The sequence below is a fragment of the Cupressus sempervirens genome, chromosome 8 (genome assembly GCF_028749045.1).
Source record: "Cupressus sempervirens isolate cs-2001-9-10 chromosome 8, ASM2874904v1, whole genome shotgun sequence".
In the NCBI taxonomy this organism is placed as follows: Eukaryota; Viridiplantae; Streptophyta; class Pinopsida; order Cupressales; family Cupressaceae; genus Cupressus; species Cupressus sempervirens.
In genome coordinates this window covers 180,561,203-180,575,858 of record NC_143125.1, presented here as the reverse complement: position 1 = coordinate 180,575,858, position 14,656 = coordinate 180,561,203, and positions in this window count along the sequence as shown.

Here is a 14,656-nt window from a genome sequence, read left to right as displayed (position 1 = left end):
ATGCTAAACATCATGATAAGGGAATGCATCAAATAAATTAACATCCTCTAAACATGATACCCAAGCATTCTAATGAAAGCATAAATCACAAGAAAGCATACTCTGGAACCCGAAGTACCAAGTGACAACATCTAGCAATGGTCGCACTAGGACAAGACTATTTCTATACACCGATCCCTAGCAGTGATGAAGGTAGCTACGCCTCCCAACCATGTGGCACCCATAGGTCCACACCCGCCATGCCGATGGAGATAATGATCCAACCATAAACACACATAAAGCACAACATCCAAAGCTAACACTCACGCCAAACAGTATGATGGCTACAACCAAGAACCTAAGACAATGCAAGGAGTACAGGTCCTGGTCAGACACTCAAAAGGTTGCTAAGTAGGGGCTGACATCTTAGAGAGTTTCTTGGCATTGAAAAGCCCAAGCTCAGATCGCATGTCCTCAAACTTAAATGGGTGTTCACACATTGTGTCCTCAAACTTAATCAGGTGCTCACACATTTTACTTATCTTAAGTTTGATTAACAATCACCCATTTTATTTAGTTATCACTTGCTTAAAACTTCTTATCCTCCATCAACCTCTGGCGCCATGAACACCGAGCTATGAGATAGAATCCCCCTCCAGATGCTACCTTACCCTACCCATGCTCATCTTACAACAAGTGCCCGTGGGCATGCATACTCCCATCCCAACCCCAATTATCATAACTTTCGAAAGAGACATGGAAGGTGGAGACCTGCAAGTCCTCTTACAAATGTAAGCGCACATACTCGTGTGTGGCACACCACCATCATGAAGATCATAACACAAGGACAGGAATGAAAACACAATGCAAAGAAAACACCCAACTAAAAGCAACACGGGAAGGATGGATTCTACATGAATCCCAAAGCCCAAGAAACCATACATCATGAAATCACTCCATCGACCTCAATCCGGGTGTATGGATTCTACACGAATCTCAATGATGTAACAAGACCAAAAGTCTTGAACTTACTCAACCAGCCTCAATCTGAGAGTATGGATTCTACACGAATCCAAGCATTCACAAAACAAAAGCAAAGGTCCAAAAGAACAATAACACAGGTATAAAATCACTCAACCGAACACAACGTCGGGAGTACAGATGCAACACGCATCCTAATGAAAAATAAAAGTGCAGAAGTGGTCTAACTAATATCCAAACGAATCATCCAAGTCCACAACCCACATTGTGCCAAGAAAACTCGAGAAAATAGGATGGCACACAAAACAAGATAAAAACCCCAAATTTTGGAAAAATTGCAAAATTAAAACCCATTTCACCTTTGGGCACAAAAACCAAAAAATCCAAAAATAAATGGAATCAGACATCGTATGCAAAAACGGCTAGCATAATGGCATAAAATACCAAACCCTCATCCCAAAAAATAGTGAAATATTCGTACCCGCCCAATCGGGTAGAACTAACATACAGAAACGGAGGGGAACACTAGTTCTCAACCTCCAAACAAATGGCTACCAAAAATAGAAGCAAAAATAATAAAATAGGAAAGTCCTACCTCACAGCTAAAAGGGCAAAATTAGAATCTGAACCATAAAATAAATATCTTGCAGAAGTTGCTGAAAATCGTGACAATCCAAGGTTTCCCGGAGCTGGATCCAAAGAGCCCAACCTCGCAATGATCCCATGCCTGTAGCTCCCACAATGAACAAAACAATAAATCCTCATGAAGAGGATTTTGGGTTTTACTCTCCAAATTTCCAATTCAAAAGTGAGAAGTGAGGAATTAAATTCCTCTTTGGATACTTATTCACTTTTCGAGTGAATAATCGATTAGGGCATTTAACCAGCCAATCTGGTTAAACCCTGAATCGACTCAAATGAAAATAGGCTATTCTTATAAATAGGAATTCATCTATGGAAAAGCCACCAGAAATTAAAATAAATCAATTAAAAAGCCCAAAAACCCAAAAACACATAAATCTCCTTAATAACGTTTGCGACAATGCGAACCTCTAAATGCACAAACACGCTTAGTGGTTTAATCACATAATGCAAATGAGTTCAAATTTAATAATCACCGAAAGGTTTAATTTAAACACTTTAATTAAGGATACGTTGACCATACTAGGACAACATTGGTAAAATATGAAAGGTTGAATCACTAACTTCATGTGCCACTGCCAGGGATATAAATCATGCACACTAAACAACACGATCAAGTGCAATTGCATATAATAACATAGCCGAAGAAATAATGCGTTAAATCACCTAATTTTAACCATTTATTTAATTATATCAAAATAATCTATTTACATCACTCACGTTTGCACAAAGCATAATAACACAGGAATGAAGTAAATAACAATAGCATTAAATCCATCACATAACATAATCAGAGGTATGTCCAAAAACTAGATAACCAGATATCATCATAAAAACACGTGCTATCATCTCAAAATGGCATTATCATGCAATATGATTAACTGAACAGCATAGTAGTCTAAAATCTATGATACTGAAATCAAAGTGTAACATCTGACTCTGGGTAAAAGCACAAACCTGTGTCACCTTTTATAAAGGAGAAGTGATATCAGAATTTAAAGTCTTCAACTTTAACCAAATAAAAGTGGCATTTGTGCTAAGAATTTGCAGATGATGTAAATTAATGAAATGTGTAAAATTGGATGAAGTTTATGTCTATAATTTATTTTTAAAAAATTGAGTGAAAATTTTATTTATTTTTAAATTTTTAAAGTGTATTTTTTAATTTTTTAAAAATACTAAAAATATAGAGTTTTTTTCCCGTCAAACAAATATATGCAAATATTCATATTTTGGTTTGATTTTGGAATATGTTAGAGTTAACATGTATGCCTGGTGAACCAAAAAAAAAAAATTGAAGTTTGGCTAATATTTTTGAAGTTATAACTAGTCAAAGTCAAAGTTATTAGAAATAGATAGTTTTTTTCTCCCGTCAAACTTTTTCCATCAAATCCACATATTTTTTTTTTAAAATTACATATTCTTAAAGAAAACTCTCTCCTCTAGTGCACCATAAAAGAAAATGAAATTTTTAACATGATTTACTATTTTTTTCTTATTTTTGAATAGACATCTTCTTGAATCTTAAGATACCTACTTGTAATATTTTCAAATTATAACATATTATTCATAATCAAAACTTTAAAAAAATTATACAATCATAATTGTGACTCCAAGAACTACAAAAGTATATTTTTAGTTTTAAAAAATACTTCAATTTAGTAGGTCGAATTCGCCTTCAAATTGAGATGTTTACAGAAGTTCTAATTTTTGCTTGTTTGGCTGCCACATAGACTATTTCGACCGGAACAGTTTCGGCCGTAATGGTTACGGCCGAAACCCATGTCGACATAAGAAACCGCTAGCGGTTAATGTGACTATTTGATATAAAAAAATATTGTTTTCCTTTTCTAAAAAAATTAAATATACAGGGATAGTGAAAATTGGAAGAAGATTTGCAAAAAACAATTAATTTTGAAGCAATTTTCAACAATTGTTTTGCGAATTTAATCAATATTGAAAAGGATCGAATATTTTCAAGGTGTTTTTTTTCTCTTCTAATTATTTTTATTTTTATGTATTATATATCGAACCATTCGCTGATATTTAGTGAAATCTTAATTTTTCTTTTTTTCCTATAGATTGAAATATTCAATGGGTAGTAAAAGGAAAAGATCAAGGAAATATGATAGAAAAAAAGATGACAAAATGAAAGGCCATACAAAACATGCTCAAAACCAACCTACTAAAATTCCTGAACATGATGAGATTCATGAAGAAAATGAAAGTAATGAAGAGGAAGAAATTGGCAATTCTATTGATAGAGACAAATTAGAAAGCATAAAAAATTTGATGGATTTGGATGAAGAACTAATTTTTAACCAAATTCCATCTAAAGATATGATAAATGATAACACTATCAGAAAGCATTGTCAGAACATGTGGGATGAATATTTCAAGGATAAAAGTATATTTGGACAGGCACAATTATTTGTCAAGTTATTTAGGAGAAAAGATATGAGAACTATTTTACAGTTGTTGGGTGTTGATAACAAGAAAAGCCATGCCCATAATATTAATAAAACAATAGTTGAAAATTTGCAAAATTCTTATAACAAAATTGAAAACACAACTCGAGGAGGTGATTTGAGTAATGCACGTAGAGCATTGATGACTACTATATCTAGTAGAAAATTGACACATAGAAAACGGGTATGTGCAATTTTAGATGTACTACATATATCTAGAAGAACTGTTCAGAGATACATGAAGAGGATAAATATGCTAGATGATAACATTGAGAATAACTAGGTGAATATTTGTAGAGTTCCTCGAAAAGATAGGATTTTTGAAGAAGTAAAAAGATAATTTATTGAATTTTGGACCACACATTCTCGTGTTTCTTCCAACAGGCCTGATACTATACAAATTAAAGATCAATAAACAGGAGCCAAAATTGAACATCCAAAACATTTCATAGATATAACTCAAAGTGAACTTTTTGAAGCATTCAAACAAGAATTTTCAAATGTCAAAATATGTCAAAGAATGTTTGAGAGTTTACGTCCTTCCTTTGTACGCATAAATAAGATGCGAGAAACTTGTTGTTGTAGAAATCATGTTGAATTTGGTCTACACTTGCAATCATTTTAAAAAGTTATGGCAATACTTGATCCTAATTTGGTCATCCCTAGCAGTACAACACAATTTGTGAGTTCCATATTATGTGATAAATTAGAAGATTCAGATGAATTCAAAGTGCAATGCATCAAAAATCAGTGTGAAGATTGTGCAGATTTACACAAATTTTTTGAAATTATGCAAGTTGAGAATATTAATGAATCCACACCAGTTTCATGGATGAGATATGAATATGAGACATACGAAAATAATAGAGGGGATGAATCCAGAAAAAATGTATTGAAGGAGAGTGAATTGCATTATTATGAGTTCATGGCCAAGTTTCGTCCATTGATATATCCACATATCCAACATTGTCATGGTGCACGATGGCAAGCTAAACAGTTTCGTGATTCCAAAAATTGTTTTCCACCTGGTTGTATACTTTCAGTAGTAGATTTTTCTGAGAATTATACATTTGCACCTCATACAGAGCTCCAAAGCCAATATTATCATTCTGAACAAGTTGCAATAATTGTGCAAGTGACCTATAGACATGCACAATTTGAGGTGGATCAGATAGAAATATTGGATGAAAATGAACGCATCATGATCAAAGAGGTTCATTTCTATATTAGTGATGATAAAGTTCATGACAGGAGTTATGTGGCTCATGGTTTTGCAATGTTCTCTGAAGATCTCAGAAATCATGGAATAAATGTTTTAGAGCACTGGATTTGGTCTGATGGATGTGCAGGTTAGTATACACGACATAGTTACACATTTATTTAACTTTATTTTATCTTGTATTTATTTGGACATGTCTATTTCTATTTGATATATGTACTTGGATAATTGTAGATACTTATCATGTTTCACGTTCACAGGACAATTCAAATCTGCAAAAGCATTTAATTGGTTAGCAATGCAACATGCTAGAACCAATGCTAAGTTTTTATGGAATTTCTTTAAAAGTGGACACAGAAAAGGGGAGCATGATGGAGCACGAGCATGTATAAAACGTGTGCTTCGACAACATGAACTTGCAGGTAAATATATGCATTTTTTAAATGTACATGTTTAATACTCTAATAGCATATATTTTAAATTTTATATATACATGCATATTTTATGTACATACAGGGAATAGGATAGAGAGTGAAAATCAAATGGTTGAATGGTGCAAAGTTCATTTTGCTACTTGAGATACTGAATACAATAAGCGTTTCTTTTGGGAGGTGAAAGGTGAACTAAGTTATATTTATTTTTAATGTCTTTTTCAAATCAAGTTGAGTTTTTAATTAAATATTTATTTTGAAATATGGCAATTAGTTTTTGTATTTGTAACAGATATAGATCAATCTAATCCTTACAATTGCCAAATGATTCCTTGAATTAGAAGTTTACATCAAGTGATGACCACAGGAAACCATAAACCTCCAATACTTAAAGTAAGAGAGAAAACATGTTTTTGTGATGACTACATTAAGGACAATGTAGTGAGTGCATGTGAAAATATTGAGAATGGATATGTTTCACATTGGGATTTGAAGGAGATAGTTAGAAAGCCTCCTTTTGAAGATGTTGACATTGACATTGACATTCATGATCCTGTATATTCAGTTGATTCTGAGCGTATTTCTGATTTAGTTATGGTAGGTTTGTGTGCATATATATATATATATATATATATATATGTATGTAAATGTATACATACATATATATATGTATATATATATATATATATGTATATACATATATATATATATATATACATATATATATACATATATATATGTATACATATATATATCTATATACATATATATATATATGTATACAGATATATATGTATACATATATATATATATATATATATCTATATACATATATATATATATGTATACATATATATATGTATATATATATATATGTATATATATATATATATATGTATGTATATATATATATATGTATACATATATATATGTATATATATATATATATGTATACATATATATATGTATATATGTATGTATATGTATATATATATGTATATACATATATATATGTATATATATATGTATGTATACATATATATATATATATACATATATATATATATATATATATGTATACATATATATACATATATATATGTATGTATACATATGTATATATATGTATACATACATATACATATGTATATATATGTATACATATATATATATATATGTATACATATATATATATATATATATGTATACATATATATATATATCTATATATATATATATATATATATATATATATATATGTATATATATATATATTTATAAATTAATATACATGTATATTTGTTTTAAAATTAATTTATATTTATCTTTTTATACACATGCAGGATATATTTTTGTAGTTCAAGCCTTACCAGATAATGAGGAAAATGTGGACTATTATCTTTTAAGATGCACAAAAGAAAAACACAAGTTGCTAGAAGGAACTATAGATGTTGATGAACAATCATATCCAATTGGATCAGTTGTTATTGAAGGAACATATTATCAAAAAACAAGGGTAATTCGTAGTGGTATTGAATTTATTGAATACAAGCCTGGAGAAAAGGTTTTACACTACAGTAACCATGTTATAGCAAACAAATTACAATTTGAAGCAGTACAAAGAAAAGGATGTCATGGAAATCAAAAGTGGAAATTACCTATTGAAGAAGATGAAAAACTTCTAGAGATAATAAAAAGTAGAGAGCATCCTAACAATACATTGTTTGTGGAGCTCTAGTTTACCTATGTACTTATTATGGAGCTCTAGTTGAGTTATGCCTGTATAGCTCTTATACTTTCATATTTAATATTGATACGATATTTGTTTTATAAATTTTTATACATTGGATCATTTATCTTGCATATGCAAAATTAGACATGTATTGTTATTTTTATTTAAATTCGACATGGATATCTCATTTAAGACCAGGTCTCTTAGGACCTCCCCTTAAGACAACCCTTTTACTATTTGTATGTATTTGTATGTACATATAATCTTTATATGTTCTTATATGATACATTCTTTATGTTTGTATATAATCGTTATGTTCTTACATGTATATGTTATATGAACTATGTTACATATTACATGTACATTATATTTTATTAATTAAATGTTGTTAATTATGGTTAATTAAGAATGTATGTCATTAAATACAGTTAATTAAGTCATTAAATGGAGTTAATTATTAAGACATTAAATATAATTAGATTAAATATAGTTAATTTAAAGGTTAAATATAGTTAATTATAGTTAATTAAGGCATGTCATTAAATAGAGTTAATTAAGTCATTAAATAGAGTTAATTATTAAGACATTAAATATAATTAGATTAAATATAGTTAGTTATAGTTAATTAGGTTAAATATAGTTAATTATAGTTAATTAAGGCATGTCATTGAATAGAGTTAATTAAGTCATTAAATAGAGTTAATTAGTAAGACATTAAATATAATTAAATTAAATATAGTTAATAGGATTAAATATAGTTAGTTATAGTTAATTAGGTTAAATATAGTTAATTATAGTTAATTAAGGCATTAATGTGATCAAATTTCCACAATCCATCATAGTTTTGTAAATCAGTTTCTAGATTAGATTGTGTGACGATTTTTACCATCAACGTTTCGAATCACACTACGTGATCCATCATCAAGATGAGAGAGCAAGAGATGTCAAACAAAATAAGTGATTCAAAACGTTGATGGTAAAAATTATCACACAATCCAATCCAAAAACTGATTTACAAAAATAATTAAGGCATGTCATTAAATAGAGTTAATTAAGTCATTAAATAGAGTTAATTATTAGGACATTAAATATAATTAGATTTAATATAGTTAATTATAGTTAATTAAGGCATGTCATTAAATATAGTTAATTATACAGTTAATTAAGACATTTCATTAAATATATGTTATATTATTATGTACATCGACCATTAAAATTATATAGTTAATTACACTTAGATTAAGGCATTAAGATGAATAACTATACATATCCATGTAAACTTGAATATTGAAAATATGAATAACATATAGAAACATGTGCATAACACATACATAAGTTACATAAAAGATGATGACATCAAAAGATCAATAAAATAGACGTCTACATTAAAAGATCAATAACATACATGTGCATATATCTGGAGAATATAATGTACCCATATCAAATGTATAAAAATAGATCATGTAGATCAAATGTCTGGAAATAACATATATAAAACATCAAAATCTCCATATAAACATGTATCTGGAAATAACATATAAAACATCATTTAGTGTCCATGATATAAACACATATCTAGAAATAACATATAAAACATCAAAGTGTCCATATAAACCATGTATCTAAAAATAACATATAAGACATCAAAGTGTATGGATATAAAATGTATGCATATGGAAATAACATATAAAACATCAAAGTGTCCATATAAATATGTATCTAGACATAACATGTGTGTAATAAAATAAAAGGCCACATATGATCTAATCAGCTACATCCCTCCTCTTGATCCTGGGCCTTGTCCCCAAAAGGATTTATCAGCTGCATCTGAACCTTGTGTCAAATGATAACAAGTGAACCATTTAATTATGTGTATAGACAAATTATATCAAGATCTACATGTATATAAATCAAATATATATATATATATATATATATATATATATATATATATATATATATATATATATATATATATATATATATATATATATATATATATATATATATATATATATATATATATATATATATATATATATATATATATATATATATATATATATATATATATATATATATATATATATATATATATATATATATATATATATATATATATATATATATATATATATATATATATATATATATATATAGTAATATACCTAGGACTCACGACGTGTAGGATCTGTCGGTGTCTGCAGATCAGAAAAATGTAACATACTATCACTCAAACCCTATAACACATACACAAACACACACATATACATTAATTTAAAAATATAAACATATTATTTACTATAATAAAAATAAATCTAAAAATATTGAGATATTTACCGTAGCATTATGTAATGCTCTGCCGATCTGATTGATATCTGAATCATGTAATGAAAAAATAGTATCAGCATCCAAGTCTATAGTGCGGCCCCAATCTGAAAGCATGGAAGTAAATAGACCAAGCTGTATGGTGCCACTGAGATCCTGAGTAGGGGGGGGTGATGTAGGGTCTTGAGTAGCTAGGGCTGGTGTTGTAGCTTGGGCTTGTGTAGCAGTAGGAGTAGTAGAAGGTGCAAGAATGTCCTCCTCCCTCTGTAAATCCTCTGGGACTGTTGTACATGACAAAATGTGTCTAATCTGAGAGCTCATGTCACAAAGTGGAATCCATGAGAGTGTAGATAATGCTTGATATGCATCTAAAAGATCAGATGCTAAATATGATGCCAAACGATGCAATGCATCCACCTCTAAGACTGCAAAAATGTCTATAGGAGAAGGTATGTCTGCAACTCCATAATCATCATCAACAGGTGTGCTAGATGATGCAGCTATGGGAGCAGTACCTCAAGACCATAGCATATATCAACTACATCGATCAAAAGAAATCTCATGTAATTATGTGGTGACAGTGGTGATGCTCGAAAAAATCTGTGTCCTAATTGTGTCATCAGGAACACTCTCACCTGCAGTAGCCATCTGTGGACCTCTCGACATAACCAAAAGGTTTGGACCCACCATTTCTCATTTGTTAATCGGCGCAGGAGTGTCCACGGGTCTAAATCTGTCAAAAAGTCTCCCCTGACCCTGCCCAACATGCCCTGGATAATCTGTATAGTCAACATCATAGTGTAAATGAAATTCTACAAACAATTGTTTGTAGAAATATAGGGGGAACTCATCCTTCTATGGCCATCTATGATGAGTAGACAACCAACGAGGATACATCAATGTTGCAACGAGTCGATTAGTACACTTCGTCACAAAGTAGCCTTTGACTCTGCGATGATCTGCATAAGATGGAAACATGGTTTTCACCATGCCAGTGGAAACCTCAGTGTCAATCTGTGTGTACTTCACAGTGCCAGTGACACTGTGAGATAAAGAAGAATAAAATGTCTCAATGCTCATATCATCAAAAGGGTTGTATGATTTAACTGTCTGAATCATATGAAATAACTCCTCTTGCATCGCTATGACCTTCTCCCTATTAGGGAGGGTGGTAGAAGAGGAACATGAGGTATCCAAAACCTGCATAGCACGAGATAATCTTGCCACTGTATCTCTAAATAACTGTTGTCTATCATGGGTGGAGGAGGTCAATCTACGTGCTGTACCAAACTCAGCACTCTGACCCCCACCACGAACACTAGCATCCCTTGAGGATGTAGAAGCACGATCCCCAAAACCGGATGCCATAATGTATATATGAAAATAAATATGAGAATATGAATGTGAAGCTACAATCCGAGTGATAAATATCTAGAGATCTGCACATGCATATATATACAAATATAAACATACAAGTCTATTTAAATTAAAATAATTAAAAGTTAAATTTAATTTGAAACACATGTACATATAAATACACAACATTAAATGTATGGTTCTAAATTCAATCACGTAACATACATATGTATTTTAAAACAAATTATCTTAGAGACCATATCTAATGTACATTCCAACGTGCTCATGCAAATGTGAAAAATAAATATTTGTACATGTACATGTATATGCAATAAAAATAAAATAAAATTTCTTGATTAAATGATAACTAAGTGTACACATGTACATACATGCAATAAAAAAATATAATTCTTGACTAAAATCTAAATTTTGATGTAAATGCTTTGATGATTATGGGGAGTGTAGATGAGAGTTAGGACATAGGGATAGAAAAATTTGTTACTAGATAAGTAAATTAGTTTAGTTAGCAAATGTTAGTTTACAATTTAGAACTCATGACTTAATTTAGTAGTTTAAATTAGAGTTAAGAATGTTAATAAAGTAAATGGGATATAGTTTTATTAAGGTTGATAGTAAGGTCAGTCTATTATGTGCTAGTAAACATATGAATACCTATTACAACCAATAACAGATGTAATGACCTAGTAGGAGTCCCTAGGTCCCCTTAACATATATATGGATAAGAATACCTAAAAATGTATTATGAGGTCGTTATGTGTCATTTGATAATATAAGAATCATCATTACCTAATAATACCTATTATATCCTAATAATACATATTAAGACTTATTAGAACCTATAAAAAATAGTATGACATATTACGACTCCTATGTCCCCTTAAGACACACATGTATGGATAATGTATTGAAAAATACAGTTGACATAAGTGATCTTAATGTGTTGTTTGGTAATGTAAGACTCATTATTACCTGACAATACCTATTATGTGCTAGTAAACATATGAATACCTATTACAACCTATAACAGACGTAATGACCTAGTAGGAGTCCCTAGGTCCCCTTAACATATATATGGATAAAAATACCTAGAAATGTATCATGAGGTCGTTATGTGTCATTTGGTAATGTAAGAATCATCATTGCCTAATAAGACCTATTATATCCTAATAATACATATTAAGACTTATTAGAACCTATAAAAAATAGTATGACCTATTACGACTCCTATGTCCCCTTAAGACACACATGTATATGGATAACGTATTGAAAAATGCAGTTGACATAAGTGATCTTAATGTGTTGTTTGGTAATGTAAGACTCATTATTACCTAACAATAACTAGTTGCTAAAATGAACATCATCAATATCTAAGTGTGGTTGATTCAGTTAGTAGAGGGCCTATGTTATGGTTAGAATGTGTTATGGGTTATGATTGTAGTTAATATAAGGTTATGCTAGAAGGTGTATTTAATGTCAAAATTAATTTCACCATAAGATATTATTGTTTCACCTCTAGATCCATCAGTTTATGTTAGAAACTGAATAATGTCCCCTAAAGGTATGCTACATTTTTTACTAATATTTTTCTACATGTTTACCTCATAACCTAATATTTTTCTATATTTTAACCTAATTTTTTTCCTAATGTTTTTCTAAATTTTAACCTAATGTTTTTCCTAATGTTTTTCTATAATTTAACCTAATGCTTTTCTACACTTTTAACTAATGTTTTTCTATATTTTAACCTAATGTTTTTCCTAATATTTTTCTATATTTTAACTTAATGTTTTTCTACAATTTTAATTAATTTTTTATTACGTTTTTATCTCATGTTTAACTACATTTTTGCTAACAAATTAATTTAAATACCATTCTAAAATAATCTAAAATAATTTAAATAATTTAAACATATTAAAAAAAAACAATTTTAAGCATTTGACTCACAAAATACGTCAAAAACAACTATTTTAAGTATGATTAACATCTATAAATCAAAAAATACATTTAAAAACTAGTAAAAAATGGGGAGGAAAAAACCACTAACGAGTTACAACCGAAACCCTTAACTCGCTCTCCAAACATCCAAGAACCGTAATAGTAACAACGATAGCCACTAGAGGTTTGCGATAGGTTTTATTCTGGGTTGAGGTTTCGGCCGGAACCCTTTCGGTCAAAATGGTATGTGCCATGTGGGCGCACAAAATTGCCACGTGTGTACGGTTGGAGCCGTTACGGCTGAAACTGTTATGGCCAAAAGCGTTTCGGCTGAAACAGTACAAGATATCACAAACTGTGACAAAGCTTTGTGCTTTTACCCCACAAGTTTTTAGAAAAAAATCATGCGACACTTATCCTTAAGGCATGCGACACTCTTCCAGTGTCGTATGACATTTCTCAAGAAGGTGTATGACACTTCATAGTCTCGTGTGACATTTCTCAAGAAGGCGTGCGACACTTCACAGTCTCGTATGACACAATTTGCATGGGCATGCGATACATTTTTAATGTTGCACCATGCTGAACAAATTTTGCCCAAAAAACACAAAAACACTTCTAGAAGCATAAAAGACTAATATAGAGCAAAGAACCTCCACACCAGGGAGTACCGGATCCATTCGAATCGAGCAATGAACACTCGAGAGAAGCAACAGAAAGGAAAGAGGAACATCTATCCATCAAAACCATAACAACAAAGAGCATACTGAAATAAACATTGCAATGAGCAAAAATACATTCCAAAACTAAACAACCAAATAAGTGAGTGATTCCTCCCAAACGTCAATAGCATCATAAGACCATCATGGGTCCTAACCATTCCCCACAAGTAACATCCCAAGCCACTGACCAGATCATCGGTACTATCATAATAGGGACGTCAGTACTAAAAACATGCACAATATCAGCATAAGAATATCTAACATGCTAGTGAAAATGCATAAGATAATCCTACAGTAGATAACATCTCCTATCACATGCTAAATAGCAATAAGCAACAGATATATTACTAAATCAAATAACATCATCTAATCATATGCTAAACATCATGATAAGGGAATGCATCAAATAAACTAACATCATCTAAACATGATACCCAAGCATTCTAATGAAAGCATAAATCACAAGAAAGCATACTCTGGAACCCGAAGTACCAAGTGAAAACATCCAGCAATGGTCGCACTAGGACAAGACTGTCTCTCTACACTGGTCCCTAGCAGTGGTGAAGGTAGCTACACCTCCCAACCATGTGGCAGCCATAGGTCCACACCCGCCATGCTGATGGAGATAATGATCCAACCATAAACACACATAAAGCACAACATCCAAAGCTAACACTCACGCCAGACAGTATGATGGCTGCAACCAAGAACCTAAGACAATGCAAGGAGTACAGGTCCTGGTCAGACACTCAAAAGGCTGCTAAGTAGGGCCTGACACCCTGGAGAGTTTCTTGGCATTGAAAAGCCCAAGCTCAAATTGTGTGTCCTCAAACTTAAACAGG